This window comes from Equus asinus, chromosome 1 (genome assembly GCF_041296235.1).
Source record: "Equus asinus isolate D_3611 breed Donkey chromosome 1, EquAss-T2T_v2, whole genome shotgun sequence".
NCBI classification, from domain to species: domain Eukaryota; kingdom Metazoa; phylum Chordata; class Mammalia; order Perissodactyla; family Equidae; genus Equus; species Equus asinus.
Window position 1 is genome coordinate 12,677,342 of NC_091790.1, and position 15,368 is coordinate 12,692,709.

Genomic DNA, 15,368 nt, shown 5'->3' on the forward strand with positions numbered 1-15,368 from the left:
GCTCCTAATCTGATCCGGACCTGTGATGCCACCCTACCAAGCCTAGGCCGCCCAAGTGAAACATGGGCACTTACCAGCTACACCACAGTGCCGGACCTGAATTGGACTTTTGGACCAACCTTTGGCCTGAACTTGGGAAGATGTTGGCCTGCATTGATTATTCCTAAATGTAATTAGTAAAAACATCGTGGACGGTAACATTTTCCGTTGGCTCATGAGTTTAGCACAGAACGTGCTGTGTTGGTTGTGTTCCTCTTCATCTCTTTGCAATGGTCTAATTTTCTGTAGCATCGTTAAGCATTTGGAGGTGATTATCAATCCTTGGAAGTTCATCTTCTCTAAATTCTTTCAGCCTGCAATCTTTATGCCATAAACCTGCTTGCCTTTATGGAGTTTTGATTTTAGGTGAATTGATTTCCCTAACCCTTCATTATAACATCCTATAGCTTTCAGATTTACATCCTCATAGATTTAGACTTCTGTGTATGGTACATCATCTTCCCCACTCTAAGCCTAATTACAGGCCCACACTACACCATTGTGCCTAAACAACTCTTTCTCACACCGTCCCCTGCCACCCGTTACCTCTGGGAACCACCAATCCCATGTCAAGTTCTACATGCTTTTTGGTCCCTATTTTAATCTTCTGCTTGTAAGTGAGATCCTATGGTATTTGACATTCTCCCTGGGGGTTGTTTCAGTTCCCCTCATACCCACAGGAGCCATTCTGGTGTCACAAATGGCTGGACTGCACCCTGTCTTACAGCTGAGTGCTATGCCATTGTGTGGATATAGCCCACCTTCCTTCTCCATGGGTCCCTTGATGGGCACCAGAGGAACTTCCATGTCTTGCATATTGGGAGGAAGGCTGTGGTGAACACAGCGCTGCTCGGATCTCTGTGCAGTAGTGTTCCCAATTTCTTTGGATAAACACACCGCAGAGGAATAGCTGGACCATATAGTGGATGTATTTTGAAGTTTCTGAGGCAATTCCACAAGGCTATGCCTAGTGCCTTCACCGGTTTGCACTCCCACCAGCGGTGCAGAACTCTTCCCTTCTCTCCACCTCCCCTCCGACACTTGTTGTTTCCTGTCTTGTTCTTTATAGCCATTCTGACCACAGTGAGCTGCTATCTCATTGCCGTTTGGATTTGCATTGGCCTTAGACTCAATGATGATGAACATGAGTTCATAAAGCTGTTGGCAACCTTTCTGTCTTCTTGGGGTAAATCTCTGTTTCCATCTTTTGCCCAGGTTTTAATGGGCTTGTTGTTTTTTCTCTTGTCGAGACGTGTGAGGTCATTGGATCTTTTGGCTATTCAGCCCTTCTCCGATGTGTGGTTTGAAATAGTCTCTTCCTGCTGTTGTGCTGTCCTTGCATTGAGTCGACGGTTGCCTTGGCTGGACAGAACCTACTGCATTGGATGGAGTCCCGTTTGTTTCTTGTTTCCATTGTTGACCTTGACTAGTCACACATGCTTCTTCCAAATAGGGGGCTACGCCAGATGGCAAAGAGCAAGCTCCCTGGGTTTTATTCTAGAAGTTTCACGGTTTCAAGTCTTAAGTTGAAGGGTTTAATCCATTTCGAGGTGGGGTGTGTGCCTGGTGTAACATCATGGTCTACTCTCATTGTGTTACATGTGGCTGTGCAGGCTTCCCAGCACCATTTCTTTTAGAGACTCACCTTTCTCCACTGTCTCCTCTTGCCTTCCTCGTTGCAAATGAGTTGTTCATATATGGGTGAGTTGACCTCTGGGCTCTGGATTCTGTTCCATTGGTCTGTGTGCCTGTTTTTGGGAGCAGGCTATGTTTCGGTACCTAGCTCTCCGTCCTACATGTTGGAATCAGAAAGTGTTTTACATCCTGCTTTGTTCGTCCTGCTTTTTTCCTCAGGAATCCTTTGGGTATTCAGGGTTCTTGTTGCTGTATAGAGACTTTAGGATTCTCTCTTCTATTTCTGTGGGAAAGATTGCTGCAACTTTGACTGGGATTGCATGGAATCTAGAGATTGATTTATCCTTTAAGGCCATTTCAGTTGTTTTAGTTCTTACATTCCTAGACCGTGGAATACCCTTCCGTTTGCTTGTGTCTTCTGGAATTGCTTTCACCAAAGCTTTGCTAGTTTTTGGTTTGCATTGCTTGCACCTGTTTGTCTAAGGTAATTCCTAGAAATCCTATTGTTCTTACATGCATGTTTTTTCTTTCTGAGGTTCAGTTTTTCTATCCTATGCAACTTTTCATTGGTTTTGTTTTGACAGATGTTCATGGCTGTGCTCACATCTGCTGGTGATGCTGCTATACTTTCTGAGGAAGATTGACGCTGTCTGACGTTGCTTCCCATCTGCCTCTACACTACCTCAGACGCCTGCCCCAGAATGGCTGGACCAGCTGTGATGAGGTTCACCCCCAGGATTCCGCATGGCCTGCCCGGGGCTGCTGACCACAACGTGCAGTGTTCACCACGACACTGGCCGGCACCTTTCATGTTCCATTGGCAGCCTGAAGTTGAGTGGAATGTGACTTGAATAGGCTACTTGGGCCAAATGTGGCACTGTGTAGATGAGGCCAGTTTATTTTTCTTCTCCACTGTGATGTCAGAAGATTTGTCAGAATTCTGTCTCTGCTGTCCTGGCACATTGACACAGGTTTTCAGAGCCCGATGTTAGCAGTGTGATAACTCACCTTTACCAATTAGCCTAAGTATGACTTTTGCTCCAGTTTTTGTGGATGTGACTTTCTCTGACTTTCGAACGTTCAGAGTATGACTAAAACTTAATTGTTTCATTGTGGATTATTCAGATGTGATTTCTGTGTGCCTTCCATTTTCTGTGACCGTTTTCTCTTTTCCATGGTATAATTGTTGATATGGGCTCGGCGAGCTGAAGACTCAAATATAAGATTTCTTGGACTCTCAAGGTCTGGCATTGGTGCTCTTTTATTTAGAGAATAGTACGGGATGGCATGGGGACAGGACCGATGGGCAGTGAAGAGCTGCTGCTGCTCCCTGGGGACGGGACCCATGAGCAGTCAGAGCTCCTGCTGCATCCCTCAGTTGAGGGTTAGTGATAATTTTATAAGGACTGGGTACATGACTTGTTTTTACTGGAAAAAGAAATGATGATGTTCAATGTCTTTAAATGACTTCAGTGCAGATGGGGTCTGGTTATTGTGCGGTCATATAACTTTAGATACGGATCTGCCCATATATATTACCATGTAGGTTAGTATGCCCTGAGATGCTCTCCATGGGAAAGCCCTAATTCATATCAACAAAAAATCCACCGGGTCATATACATTGGCATGTAGGCCAGGTCACCTTGGGCTTTTCTAGCTGGAGCAGCCTCAATCCACAACATAACCCCCCTCGAACCCATTTGGACCAGAAATATTTGGGGATATGGACGATGTTCACTCTTCTGTAAATACTTCTGGCTGTACAATGTTGTAGAGGTGTCCCTAAATGGGGCCATAGGCACAGGTAGAAGTTCAGTGGACCAGAAGTCTTCACCTGTGGAGTCCAAGGCTAAGTTATACAGAGCCCCTGGAGAGGAGAGAATCATTTGACGAGATGTGCTCCAAGAGGTGAAATATTTTGGCATGCAGAAGATAAACAACGAAACAGACAACAAACTACAAGTAGAAATACAAGCAGTATGTTTAACCCAATGAATAAGGTTTTGAAGTAGTGCAGAACCTGGTACTGACTGGGAGCTCAACCAATCGTTTAGAGTTAGGGTTGGTCAGACATGGATTTAATTTGGTGGCTGGGATAGGAAGCCAGAAATATTTTGACGGTAGTCAAGAATATAGGCAAAACATTCAGTTTTTATAACGGCACAGGTGCCCCCTTGTGGGGCTGTCAAGACATCCAGAGCCATTTTTATTTGGAGGACTGCCTTACACATATGGGATACTTCTAAATTGAGCAGCGAAATGCTATATTGTGCGTCATTTAATGCCTTCATACTGAATTTGATTAGGACTTCCATGTGCAAGACAGCATTTTCAATTCCTAATTGGTGAAGGATAATTGAGTAAAGATGGAAATACCAGTGGAAGACACAGCTGGTCCAGCGCTGTTGCAGTTGGGTAGGTTAGCAGGAGGAGATATATTAAACGTAGTTCTACCTTGCATGCAGACAAAGCCTAGGGTGCATCATCCAACCCATCCAGGTGGCAGCCAAGGCCATAAATTGGACCCACATCGACACTGAGCACCATTAGGGGCTAACCAAAACGTGCTGGGCCGTCTATCCCAGTCAGTCCCAGACCAATCAGTATGTTTTTTAAGGCTATGATACGAGAACACAAATAACAGGGAATTTTTCCCATAAGTCGAGTGCTATTAGGTCATGTATCACAGGTGTGATTGGTTTGTTCCCAAGAGAGAGTGATCTTTTACTGGGTTGACCACTAGTAGGAGTGAACCAAATATATTCATTCCAAATTTGATATGGTCCATCCTGAGTCTTGATAAGCTGGGGACTTTAAATTTGGAACATGCTGTTTAGGATCCACATGTGACAAAGCAAATGTATTTAGTATTCGGGCAGTAGTATTGAAGGAAAATGTTTGATGGTGGCCAGGGAACTCCCAGGTGTCAGAGATAGATGGCCACAAGGAGACATTACGATTAGCAATAGATGAATCTTGCAAAAGAAAACAGCTAGAATCTAATATCCAGGAATACCTACTATAGCTTCTACATAAACGTATTTTTTCTCTCTTAAATCACCCTCATTTTTACAAAAGATAGCCAAATTAGGATGAACGGGTTTGCAAATAAAGTGTAACTTCAATACAACTTGCTCCAATTATTTACATAAGAGAAGCAAGAATAGTAATTGCTTATACAGGCTTTTTAAAATCTGCTTTGCTGGACTTTTTTATGAGGAATCTCAGATTCAACTGTGAAGGTCTTGCAAGGCCAGAAAAGCCAAGCCAAGGACTTGCCATCAGATTTGGCCTGCAGTACTTACAGATTTGAGTGGTGTTCTCTTTGAGGTCCCCCAAAATATTCGGAGTTCCTTACACCTGTCAGATAAGCAAGCTTCCTTACTTAATGGGTAAGATTGCCAGAATCTCTGTAAACAAGGTACCAGGCCCATGTTTCCAAGTGGCTGTATTCCAGAAAATCGAATCTTTGTTCCTGAAATGCTGTCTTGTCATATCTGAGCCTGCGTGTTTCAAATATACATTCCAGTCAAAGCCTTGGTAGTATAACCAATGTGCCCTGTTATAAGGAGAACAGATTCTTATGGAACTTATGCAAATATTGCCACTACATAACCATACTCGGTCACAAAGGGTTTCCCAATTCCAGAGGGATAAGGTAGGGAGAAAAAGATAAATGTTTCAGTTTTTCTTATAAAGGCATAATTTCACCAAACGGCTGTAAGTCAAAGTTAGCATAAGAGAAAAGAAAAAATATTTCCTTCATTGTGAGAAAACAAAACAACACATCAAAACTCAACAATATTTCAGATGTCCTAAAAAATTATAATCCTCCTCATCAGTTCACACAGTCCTGTATAATCAACTCTTGAGCTGAATCTTCTGTCAGCAGATCGATGAACTTAGTTTCTGTTAGAATTCTGTCATTTCTTATTCAGTTCAGTTTTACAATCTGAAAGTTTGTCAGAAATGTGTAGTTTAGAACCTCTGTGTCAGAATCCTTTCCAGGAATTTGTTGGAAGATGAAAGATATTTGCAAAAGAAAAAAGCATCAGAGTAAAACAACAGCTATCTGCAAATGGACAAAGGACTCCAAACGGCAATTGCCAAATAAACTTGGCTACTTCTGTGACATATAACACTTCCAGATAATAATTGGACTTATGACTGATAACCAGGACAGATCAGAATCTTAAGAATGCCATATAATTTTAAGACATCTATATTAATAACATTTACCCATGTAATACTACCTAAGAAAGTCTATCTTCACTTATTTCCCAATGTTTGCCATGTAATTTAATAGACCAAATAAGCCTAATTAGTTTGGTATTTTCCTGCTCATAGGAAGAGAGAGAAAATTTCTTTGAGAAGACTCAGGGGGCCTCTGAAAATCCTCAGAGTAATTTTTCTTCTGTCTACCAGTTCAAAGGAAAGCCTTCATTCAGGATTTGAATATTTTTGAGGGAGAAACTTGTTAAAACATATCAAAAGTTTTTAAAATGTTGTTCAAATAGCAAACAACACTCACGGTGAAACAATGCTCAGCTATCTATTCAAAGTGATAACAGAAAGAGTGAAAAATCTTAAAAGTGACCTCAGTCATTATTTTCACAAAACAGATTTGTCTCTTAGGTAGAATTACTCAAAGGAATAGCTTTTATAACCTCTTTATGAAGAACAGATCAAAAGTTCAAGAAAATGTATCCTTTCAGAGAAAACCAAATTTGAATTTCTGCACCTACTTATTTTTAACATTCAAACTCATGCACTTAATTGAACTTACTTTAGTCTACTTGACCAGGCATAAAACCCCTTTCAGAATTTCTCCTTCACAAGCATTCTACATCTTTGTCCCAAAGTCTTTCTTTTTCCTTTCTAGTACATCAGGACAAATTTATGTTTCTTAACCTATCAAACAAAAATATTTCCATTCTTTATACCTTTTTTACTGAAAACATCCATTTTAACTTCCTTGAATACAGAGCTCTTTTGCTTATTAATTTCCAGTAGCTTTAATTCCATAGGTTAATTAGAACATTTAAACCTTAACAGACCTAGTAAACACTAAAAATGTAAACAATTATGAATTGTCTTTTATATCAGCATTCTAAACACTTCATAAATTTAGAAACGTGGTACTTTACAACAAAACACAAGGCATGCTTCGTAATACACCCAAACGCTTTTAGCCTCTTCACTAAGATGCCAAAATCAGATAACTTAGCTATGTTTATTAATAATGTTTCAGTGTTTCATCCTATCCAAAAATGACCCAGATATTCAGATTTTTATCATTTAACTTAACTTGGCAAAACTCAAAATTGTTACCAAAAAGAATTTCGAAGCTGTTTTTTTTCCCCAAGTATACAGACTGTAAAAGTTATTGTGAGTTTTATGTATTTAAACCATTTTTTTCCGACAATTATGTTCAGATTACCTACGGAAACCTCATGAGGCATTTGAAAAAACTGGTCATCGTTTACAGCTATTATTTTGCTGACAAATTTAAGAGACAACGTGAACTTATGTGACTAGTAAACCCAGGATGAATGCCTGCATACTATGCAAATACCGACAACTCTGACAAGAAGACTATTTTCAATCAAACCAACAAACTTAAACAAGTTTTCATTTACCATAGGTTAATTCACATCACGTTTACTTTGAAAGGCACTGAGTTAATTTCTACTACATTTAGAATTTAAGTAAGCACTTACTTTAAGCCAACTAAACAGAGATCTTAATTTTGGCCATAGCATCCAGGATAAAAGTATCACACCTATAACATACACATAGCCACACATACAGAGAGACTGTACAACCATCGTTTTAAAAACTACTGCTGTGAGTCAGGAACAATAATATTAAGCTCACAAGTTATGAATCCAAACTTTGTTTTGAGCCTTTTTACTAATACTTATGGAGAAGACCCTCGAGATGGTAGAGTTTTGGCAAAGGCACACTTATGTTCATTTATCCTTTACCCTCCTTTTCTGTTTTTCAGTCTTAAGAATGAGTGATGGACTGGACAGTAGTTCCTGGAGAGGGAGGATGATAATCTTTTTCATGATAAAGGAACTAGGTGTTATCTGAACTGCCTCTAGAGCTGTCTTTCCAGTCTTGCAAGGATTTTGTAAGGACAGTTACTCTTGATTTCCCAGAAACTGGACTGTAACTTGAAGGTCCTTTTAGGTTGATCCACCTGTCCAACTGCACCATAATGGCACAGAGAAACCTCGCAAATTTTCTCCTAGTTGGAGTTTCTGGGGCATCACCCATACAATTGAAAGTGTTTCTAATTAGTTAGAAGGATTCTGAGTGGTGAGTCTCTGGGGATGCTTACGGCATTCCCCATGGCAGTAAAGCCAGTGTCTGACTGACAGTGGACTGGAAAAGGGTGCAGTGCCCACAGAAGCCGGGAACTGGCTGGAGGTCAGGGCTCCCAGCAGCCGGGTTGAGAGTTAAGTCCCTTGCAAAATGTTTTAAAGGTTTTCGATTTTACAGAAGGTCCAGGTTCTGGTCATGTTCAGCCTGAACTTAAGCTCGACTTGGTGACAACAGACTACATGATGAGCAAAACAAAGAAAGGAAAAGAAGACACCAGACCTCACCCTCATGGCCATTCCCAGAGGGTTATCAAGATAAGAGTCACACAACAGTTCCCATGCTGGGGCACACTACCCTAGCACGACAGTTCACAGAATAAATCACAGGTCTGCTACCCTCATAGCCAACTCAGTAGGTGACTAAAATCCTCAATCAGTCATCTGCCAAAAAAGGGCACCCTACTTGGTGTTGCCGTGGTGATCAGGGTAGAAAGCCAAAGTTGGGGTTCCCAGGCATGGAGGCCTTCAGTCTTCAAAGATTCTTCTGTTTTCCGGTTGCAAAGCTCAAAAGGAGATGAAAATGGCCCGTGTAACTCTAACAAAGATGAAAGAGACACGTCCATTTCCTAGAAAATACCCTGTGAACCTAGGGCAGCATCCCACCTGTGGTTCCTAATGTGGGGTTCTTATAGCAATGGGTGATGGGGAACTCCACCAGCATTGCATCCCTTGTATACCTTCCCTCGGATGCCTGGCAGTAACAGGTGCCTGGTGAACATCTTTCCTATTCTGCCTGGCAGTAATAGGTGCCTGGCGAATGGTCCCTGAGAGAAAAGGAGAAGTTTAAGAGAGAACAGGATAGAGAAAAATAGTGAGGAACTTTGCGCCGCTTTGGGGGACATTCTACCCAATTGCGTGTTGGAGCCATTCTCCGAGAAGGGTTTTCCATACTCAACCAAGGTTAGACTTTCTTACTTGCCTTGAACTGGACTCCCAATTGGGACATTCACACAGTTCAGAGCATGGTCAGGTGCCATGGGAGGTAGCCCAATACAGCCTGAGGAAAAGAAACCTTCCACGGGAGTCTTGCAGATTCCCGACCATCCTAATGACTTAAGTGGCCAACCCGTGCCCACGTAAAATTTATATATCAGAGATAGAGTCAGGAAGGAACGGATTAATTCATTCTACATCACCCTTAGGCTTAAGGTACTGATTCTCTTCAAGCCGAACGCCATGATTTGCCCCACAGAGTAGCCATGGGCAGCAAACGTGGATTCATACAGCTATCCAAGAAAGTTCCTGATGGAGAAGTGAATTTAGATCCATCCTCAAAAAGGAGAGAGGCACAAGGAAGGAAAGGGCATTTACCAGAAGTCAAGCTCACAAACCGATGAAGCAAAATCCCCGTACGGACCACAAGATATGATGCGGGGTTGGTGAACTGAAGAGTCAAAAGAAAGATTTGTTGGACTCTCAAGGTCTGGCAGTGATGCTCTTTTATTTAGAGAACGGTACAGGATAGCATGGGGACAGAACCTATGGGCAGGGAAGAGCTTCAGGCATCTGGACAGGACCCATGGGCACTAAAGAGTTGCTGCATGGGTACAGGACCCATGGGCAGTCACAGCTCCTGCTGCTGCCCTGAGTACAGGGTAAGTGCTAATTTTATAAGCATAGTTACGTGACTTACTTTTGCTGGAAAAAGAAAAGATGATGTAAAATGTCATGAAATGATTCCAGTTCAGTTGGTGTCTGGTTATTGTGTGGTCGGATAACATTAGATACGAATCTGGCCATATAGATAGGCATGTAGGTGAGCATGACCTGGGCTTCTCTCACTGGGGCACCTCTAATTCATACCAAAAAATGATTCACTGTGTCATGTAGTTTGGCAAGTAGGGCAGGTAACCTTGGGCTTTTCGAGCTGGGGCAGCCTTAATCCAGATCAATAGTCATGGGCTTTCTCAGCTATCTCCCATAGATATGCTTATCAGTCCATTCTCCTTCATTCAAGTTATTAATTTTGTATTTCTTTCATCACCATATGTTCTCCAGCCTGAAGTATGTGTGATTCCCTGATTGTTGGGTATTGTCTTTGAATTTCAATCGTTCACTTGAAGGAATCTTTACTAAGCTAGCCTAGGTCCAACCGAGCACTGAGAACACGAGGTGATGTTTGTTGGTTTGACATTCTGAGATCAGAAACTCTAAATTCTTGGTTGTCCTGGCAACCACCTTATGGACATAATCTTTCTGAGACAAATTAGACAAATCTGATGAATTCCTCTCTCCAGGTAAGATATTTTTATGTCTCTTTTCTGAATTTTGGAAGGCTCGAACTTGAGTCCGGATCCCTGATCGTTCAGGTAGATTATGTCTAGATACTGGTTTACTTTATTTCTGTAGGATTTGTTAGTTGTTTGATTTACATCCTCTGCTCTGGCATGTTTATTTGTCATTAAATATAAGTGTAATGTAATTTTCAGACAACTTCCTCATTATGGTGTCAAAACACATAATCAATACTCTTCTATGGCAATACATCGAGAGAGAGAATTGCACTGGGGCCACTGAGCATTCTAGCTTTGGATGGCAGCCTTCACTTTGGATGTGAGGTTCCCAGAGGGAAAGAAAAAATCCAAAAAGGCATGCAGATTTGTGGCAAAAAGCTTTTGAGGCTGAAAGACATTAGAGAAAATAAACTTCCAAGGATTGTGAATATCCTCCAAATGCTTAATGATGATACAGAAAGGTAGACCATTTCAAATAGATTAAGAGGACTACTATGAAGAGAACGTGTTCCTTGCTAAACTCATGAACCAAGGGAAAATGTTACCGTCTATGAGGTTACTACTAATTACCTTCATGAATAATCACAGCAGGCCAGCTTCTTCCCAAGTTCAGGCAAAAAATTGGTCCCAAAGTAAAATTCAGGGCCAGCCATGTGTTCTGGTGTGTAAGAGTCCATGTTACTAGTGGGCGGCCTGGGATTCATGGATTCGTATGACACGTACTGATCACATTAGTAACATTAGGAAAGATAGGTTTCATGGTATGGTGCAGACAGAGATCATAAATAAGTGGAAATTGTGAGCATACCTTATAGATATGCACCAGGAAAAAAACATGAAAATATTGCAATCTATGACACATCTGGTACACTTCCCTAAATACAGAGGGAAGAAAGTGATGTGACCTGCATAGGTGGAATTGTCAGCCTGCACAAGATGACACGATCATTGCACGTCAGAGGATTGCCTGGGCAGCTTCCACTTGGGAGGGACTCCAAGACTTTCACTGGGGAAAGTCTAAACACTCGGCCATATCCACAAAATGTAACAGATAAAACCCAGGATAAACTTAAAATAAAGAAACCAGTGTCTAGAGAGAATGTACTACACATTTAAAAGTTCAAGGATAAAGTTAGAAACCGACAAGAAATCCAGGAAATGGAAAGGGTGAGTGTCAGAGTGGTATGAGATGGCTCTGAAACACTGTGTGCAAGGAAGACGCCGGGACAACTTAGAAGTTTGAGGGTGTTTATGACACCACAGTGAACCTGTCACCCAAGATGCCCTCATCTTTATAGTCTGAGGATTATCCTGGGATACGATACTCAAGTGTGAGATACCCAGAAAAGAATTTAAAAACAGAAACCAAGCACTGAAACTTGAAGACATAGAATAGACGTTGATTAAATGGGTAAGAAAGAAGTCATCGTGATGAAGCAATAATACAGGGCCAAGCACTGAGTGGAGACCATTGTCATCTACTCAAGTATATGGCGAGGCCATGCTGATTCAAGCTTGAAACTTGATTTGAAACCAGAGGCTGGACTTGGGGCTTATCAGACGTACAAATTCTCCTGCCTTAATCATAATCCAAAATCAAGAATGGTGTCCTGAGGACATTGTAGAGAAGGATTGATGCCTCCTTTCCTTTGCCTCTAGCATTAATTGAGGAGAAGTCTCACTTTCCATAGCTCCTGGCATTACGGAGGCCAACTGGGTACATGCTAATGTGTCACAATACATCTCTTGGAACCCATGAAGGAATGGAACCCCGTCATGCTTCTAGTATGCCTCATTTTTTGGCAGGGCGCCAGAAGTGCGCTGAGAAACACCCTTTTCCAGATGGCTTCGTTGCTTTGTGAGGGCTGCACTGCCAGGCTAGTGTGTTCACTTTGGCTCCAATAAAATACTCTCCCCCTATCTCTTGGAGTAGAATGATTATGGATAACGTGTATTGACACCACATGTAAGGAGGTTGGCTCAAAATTAGAACATTACCATTATCTTTATAGAAAAATAAACATGCCAGATCTGAGGATGTACATCAAACAAACAACACACCCTATAGAAATAAAGTAAACCAATATCTACACATAGTCTAAGGGAACGTTCAACGATCAGTGGTCAAGTTCGAAACTTCCCAAATCCAGGAATGAAACAGAAAAGTACCTTCCCTGATGCAGATTCATCAGATTCGTCTAATTTGTCTCAGATACATTATGTTCATGAAGGAGGTTGCCATGACTACCTATAGTTTGGAGTTTAAGATCTCAGGAGGTAAGACCAAGCAAGATGACCACGTGTTCTCAAGCTCACTTTGACTTAGGCTAGCATGACAAAGATTGCAACAAGTGACCAATGTAAATTCAAAGACAACACCCAAAATGAAAAGCACTCACACGTAGGCCTATAGAACAAAGGGTGATTATAGAAATAGAAAATTGATACCTTGGGATGAAGGAGAACTGACTGACAAGCATACCATAGGGAGAAATCTGAGAAAGACCATGATGATTATACTATGGAAAACAAAATGGGCTCAGAAAAGGGAAAGCAAACACAAATCACACTTGAATAATCCACAACGAAAGATGTCAGACATTAGACAGACTATGCTTGAACTTTTGAAAGTCAGAGAGTGTCACAAACCAAAAAACCGCAGTGAGGTAAAACCTGGGCTACCTGGAAAGGGTGAGAATGAGACTGCTCCAAACGTGCTCAGAAACACTGTGTCCATGAAGCTTGCTGGGACAGCAGAGACACAATTTTGACAAATTGTTTGACTTCACAGTCAAAATGCAAACTGGCTACGTCTACTCAGTGCTAGACTTGGGCTGAAGTAGCATATTTAAGTCACATTATACTGAACTGCAGGCTGCCAAGGGAATATGAAAGGGGCCGGCCAGTGGAGAATTGGGGAAGTCCGTGCATTCTGGGTCGGAAGCCTGGAGTTGACAGGGTGGAATACTGGGGGTAAACCTCTTCACCGCTGGCCAAACCATTCTGTGGCAGGCGTGGGAAGGAGTGTAGAGGCAGATGAGAAGTGACGATAGACAGGGCCACTCTTCCTTAGCAAATATAGGAGCACTGTCATCAGATGTGAGAACAGCGATAAACTTCTGTCAAAAGGAAGCAAATTAAAAGTTGCAAAGAATAGGAAAATTGAACCTCAAAAAAAAAAAAATGCCAGTGAGAAGATTTAGATACCTAGGAACAACCTCGCCCCAACAGGTGAAAGCTCGGTAAATCGAAAACTAGCAAACCCTGTGGAAAGAAATGGGAGAAGACACAAGGAAGTGGAAGGTTATTCCACGCTCTTGAAATGGAAGAATTAACACACTGGAAACCTCCACTCCGGATAAAGCAATCTCTAGATTACATGAAGTCCCAGGCAAAGTTGCAGCTATGTTTCTCACAGAGATAGAAGCGAGCATCCTAAAGTTTATATCCAGCAACAAAAGAACACGGATGGCCAAAGGAATCCTGAGGAAAACGAACAAAGCTCAATGTATCACACTTTCTGATTTCAACATATAGGATGAAGAAATAGGATTGGAAATGGCACAGCCTGGGATGAAAACAGACACACAGAACCATGGAACACAATCGAGAGCCCAGAGGTATACGCACACATACATGCACAGCCCATTTTCGACCACGGAACCAAGAGGCGACAGTGGAGAAATGAAATTCTCTACAATAAACGGTGCTGGGAAGACTGCAGAGCCTCATGTAAGACAAGGAGCGTAGACCACGGTGTTACACCAGGCACAAACACCAACACAAAATGGATTAAAGTCTTGAATGTAAGACTGCAAGCCACGAGACTTCTCTAAGGAAACCTAGGCAGCATGCTATTTGACATCTGTCTTAGCCTCCTATTAGTAAGATGCATGTCTGCTTGGGCAAGGGCAACAAGGGAAACAAGAAACAAATGGGACTACATCAAATGCAAAAGCTTCTGCCCAGCCAAGGAAACCATCGACTCAATGCAAACACAGTACAACCACTGGGAGAGGATGTTAGAAAACCACACATCGGTGAATGGGTGAATAGCCAAAAGATGCAGTGAACTCATATGTGTCCACAAGAGAAAAAAATTAAGCCCATTAAAACCTGGGCAGGACGTGGAAACAGAGATTTCACCCAAGAAGATATAGAGATGGCCGACAGGTGTATGAAAACATGTTAATCCTCATTAAGACTCAGGGCAATTGAAATCCAAATGGCAGTGAGATAGCAGCTCAATGTGGTTTGAATGACTATAGGTAAAAAGTCAGGAAACAAGTGTCAGAGAGGAGCTGCAGAGATGGGAAGACTCCTACAGTGCTGCTGTGAGTGTAAGCTGGTACAGCCACGACGCAAATCAGTGTGGAATTGCCTAAGACATGTCAGAATCCATCTACCATATGATCCAGCTATTATTCAGTGGCTTGTTTATCCAAAGAACTTGGAAGAAGTCGTGCACTGATATCTGTGCACCCCTGTGTTCACACTGGCCTTACTCCCATTATCAAAGACTTGGAAACCGCCCTGATGCCCATCAAGGCAGAAGGACGAATAGAGAAAGAAGATTGGAGAAGGAAGCTGGGCTTTATGAACACAATGGCATATCTCTGAGCCATAACAAAAGAGAGAATCCAGCCATTAGTGACCAGAAGGATGGCTCTTGAGGGTTTCATTGGAAGTGAAACAGCTCACAGGGAGAAACTCAAATACCGCAGGAGCTCACTTACAAGGAGAAGAGACAAACAAGGACCAACAAACTGGAAAGCTTTGCGGAAAGAAATTAAAGAAGACACAAGGAAAAGGAAGTGTATTCCATGCTCTTCGAATGGAAGAACGAACACACTTGAAAGGTCCATATTGGATAAAGCAATCTCTGCATTCCACGCAAGCCCCATCGAAGTTTCAGCAATCTTTCCCACAGAAATAGAAGACAGAATCCTAAAGTTTCTATCCTGCAACACAGGAGCAGGAAAGGCCAAAGGAATCCTGAGGAAAACGAACAACTCAGCAAGTACCACATTTTCGAATTTCCACATATAGGACGAACTGCTAGGTACTGAAA